Raw genomic sequence first — 4359 nt, forward strand, 5'->3', positions numbered from 1 at the left:
TCTCTCTCTCTCTCTCTCTCTCTCTCTCTCTCTCTCTCTCTCTCTCTCTCTCATTCGCTAGCTCGCTCCTTCCGGCGTCCCGATTACGAGCGACGCTTTAATTGGACAATATCTACTCCGCGAGAATGGCTCGTTGGTGGTGGTACTCAAAGAAATAACGAGCATCCCGCGTTAATTAGAACATTACCTTAATTTCGCGTACGACGGACAGGCGGCGCGTTCGCGTAACGCGATCGCGCGCGGAACAGCACGCTTACCAAGGAGATAATTGCGTTACTCGTGTATTTCCGCAATTTCTGGACATTTAATTGCGCACGTTTGCAATTTAATCTCCTGCCCCCATTCCAGCGGGCGTTATCGCACGAAGCGTTCGGTGATGGATGCATTCTCCGGATAGGACGTGGGCAGGCCTCGCCGCAACGATCGACTAAATTTGCCTCTCTTCAGCGCGCGGTGTTCGATAAGAAGGGATCTCGGAGAGAATCGAAACACAATTAGAAACTTGATTAAATTTCGACGAGGTAGAGGGGAGGGGGAGGAGGAGGGGGAGGAGACCGTTCGCTCGCTCTCAAACGGGGAATATCATTCTGTGCTCGCCCTGAAACGCGCCGCCGGCCACCCCGTTGATTCCAGCGGCCATACGCCGGCGCGACATGTTCTCGTTCGCCATTGAACTGCGCCGCGCGCGCGATCTCGCGGGTTTAAAATTAAATGGTCGCTCGGTTACTTCGCTGATGCGACGTTTCGCCATCGATAGAAAAATTCGCGATCTCCTCCTAACGCATTCAGCGACTTGCCGATATATTGTGTCTCGTCGAGTTTTATTGAAATTTAAGGCGCGCAGTCCCTCGCGCGTTATCGCTCTGCTCTCAAAAAGGACTCGTTTCTCTCTCTCTCTCTTTCTCCCTCTCGTTCCATGCCTCATTCGCAATTCAAATCCCGGCGATTCTCTAATCATCATAATGACTCGCAATTCCCGCGGTTTTCTAATTATCATGACAAGTGGCCGAAACGTGATGTTATACGAGTCTCACACGCTACGCGTCGCGCAGTAGAATATTGATTTAAATGTAAAAATTATTAGTCGCCGGGCGGTATTTAGTTCCTCCTCTCATCCTCCCCTCTGACGGGCAACGTGCCAAAGCGGTGCACGAGGGGGCGGACGCGCGGCAGAAGTGTCAAATTAATCACCTCGTAATACGCACTTAATACCGGCGCGATCGATCGTGACGAATGAAAAGTGGGACAGAAACCCGTCCCGCCGCTCCTCCGCTCCTGTCGGGAGCTCCGCGCTCCTGTCAATCGGCAAACACCACAGCTACTACATATTAAATCGGTCCGCGACACCGGAAGCTGGCAGAAGCTGTCACAATTTCGCGGCGCGTAAGCTCCCTTCGTGCATCCTTCCCGTCCACGTTCGTCGAAACGTCCTCACGACGACGGCGGATTCAATTAGAGGATTTCATTGATGCGCGCGCGCGCCCGTGCGGACGTGAAGAATTTGTTGTCGCTTCGTTGGCGCACTGTTCGGGCATCGACATCATCGCAACGACTCGAATCGTCGTGATTATTCTCGGCAGCGCGATCATTCCGAGGCGATGCGCGAACGTATCCCCTTCTTTTTCGTTTCGTCTCCGCGAGCGAATCGAGTCCGCGCTGTCATATTTCATTCCGCGATAGAGTCGAGGTGCGTGATCGAAACGCCACAAATAGACAAAGCCGTCGCGATAAAAAGAGGCAACGAATATTATGTATGTACTGACAAGGCGCGCGTGCGCGTATTTAATATCGCGGCGATATCGATACAGGCGGTCGTCGCGTTGTCAAAATGACGCACTCGTGTATAAGCCGCGGCGCGACGTCGGCCGCGGTAACTAATTTCGCATCGTGTCGATTCATTTTACACGCGTACGTATACGACCGGGGCCGACCGTAAAATATCACCGTATGAACATCACGATAAATTTAAATACGGCGTATATTTCTATTCAAGCGGCTCATAAATTTATTTGCTCAGGGCGCGCGCGCGCGCGCGCGACACAAATTCAGAATACCGTTTAAATATGTTTTATGAACGCGGAGCGGCTGGCCGCGAATTTTATCTCCGCGCTGTGTGCGAGAAAGTATGCGCCACGGGCTCCCGCCGTAATTGCAGAAAATTTTCTGCTGTTACCGGGACAAAACGATAAAATAGTATCGCGCGGGATAAAGTTCGCGCGCGGCGTCTGGCGGTGACATTATGAACGTATGCCCGCGTTGCCTTGTAAACACGCAGTTGGCCGGCGCACTTTATTCTTCGCGTGCGTTCGGCCACTTTCCGGCCAATTTTTATAGCCAGCTTCCCTCTCCCCCTCCTACCCCTTGATGTGCGAAATTGCGATCGGGAGGAAGCATTCTGATTCTTGTATGCGAATGAGATACGCATGCGAAAATGTATAGTTCACGTTACGTACACTGAGAGAAATGGCTTAGTGTATGACACTATACTCGTCTTATGAAAGTAATATGGTGAATTTATATGCGACATCTGGTTCATATATCCAATATTCGATGTCTCGACGTATCTGATCAATACCGAGACATTTAGTTGCAAGCATCTAGATAGTTTGGTAATTCTCTCTAGACGTGTGTACTATTGACGCGATAGTTAATTGTTACTCGCTGCGACGTTTTCTTTTTCATCTATATTAATTTGTAAAGACGTCGATGCTATAAAAGAATGGACGCTGAAACGTCAGATATTTGGAAGAATGAAATTTGTTAAAATATGTCGACGAATTTAGAAGAAAATATATGAAGATTATATATAGTAAGTATATGAAAATTATATATATAATATGGTTAGATTTTATTATTTCAATTATCACAATTGTATGCTGTACCTTACGGTTTGGTAAACGTATTTAAGGGAATGCTGAAGCTGAAAACTCTACTGACAGAACACTGACATTTTTCTGCAAAGTTTACGTCGTATTGATTACACAGAATTACAAATGCTTTTACGCAATGAAAGTACAAAAATAGGAGCATTACTCGATATGTGTTGAAAACGAACAAAAAATTGTTAATGTAAAATCTCAAGCTGTCAGTCAGCGTAATATTTGTCTAATCCAAAAATTCCGCAGCTTGTACTATATATTGTAGTATATACCGAAAATGTGGATGCTCCAAACAGAAAAATTTTGAAGAAGATTGCTCTACCTTCGCATCTGCATTTGTAAGCTTAAAAATATCGAAAAAGTTTTCAGAAAGTTTTCTACACCTATATGGTTAAGTTTCCCGTTGAATATGAGGCCTATTCTTTTTCGCTGCACTGCTGAACTGGTGCAATAAGTTAAAGCGAGACACATATATGTTTTCTCACTTTAACATATTGCACTAGTGCAGTAGTGCAGTGAAAAAGAACAGGCCTATGGTAAAACAAAACAACACACATTCATATAAATTCTGTATATGTAAGAAATACGAAAAGGATAGCGTGATTATGTTAGTGACGATCGTCTCTGCATTATCGACGTTGTTCGAGTTCGTCATCGACTTCAGCATCTCCTTAAGCATCACTATAATGCTACTTAGACAATGTGCTCACCAGATACTAGTTTGATATCATTGACTAAATATCTTGTTACACGATTATTCACTATACTGTTTGATAAACCTAAATAGAATTCTGGTTAGTATCATCAGACATTTCTCTCAGTGTATACTGTAGATTTTCGCGATGGGTATCTCACTCGCACACCGTCAAGAATCGGGCTCCAGGATGCGCTTCCGCGTTTTGCCGTTCTGATCGTGGAGCGACGCGACGTCGCGTTGCACGCGGAAGAGCATAGGGGAGAAGGTAGGAATATCACATGGGGTTAGTTAATATGAAACGAGGTTTTTTAGTACAAGAACGTTCGTCACACGTTACGTTACGTTAAGTCCTAACCATTAAGGAGATGCTGAAGTCGATGGCGAACTCGAAAAATGTCGATAACAGAAACAATCGTCAATGGCATAATCACACTATCCTTTTAGTAATTCTAATATATACAGAACTTATACAGAACTAAATGTGTGTTGCTTTGTTTTACCATATTCAGCGGAAAACCTAACTACGCATGTGTAGAAATCTCTCTGCGAACTCTTCCTGATATTCTTAAGGAGATGCTGGAGTCGATGACGAACTCGAACAATGTCGATAATGCAGAGACGATCGTCACTGACACAATCACACTATCCTTTTCGTATTTTTTGTATATACAGAAACATTACATGAAAGTGTGTTGCTTTGTTTTACCATATTCAACGGAAAACCTAATCATATATATATATATATATATATATATATATATATATATATATATATATATATAT

Source organism: Odontomachus brunneus, unplaced genomic scaffold (genome assembly GCF_010583005.1).
Source record: "Odontomachus brunneus isolate Ranch 3 - 2012 unplaced genomic scaffold, Obru_v1 Obru_scaffold_011, whole genome shotgun sequence".
Taxonomy (NCBI): domain Eukaryota; kingdom Metazoa; phylum Arthropoda; class Insecta; order Hymenoptera; family Formicidae; genus Odontomachus; species Odontomachus brunneus.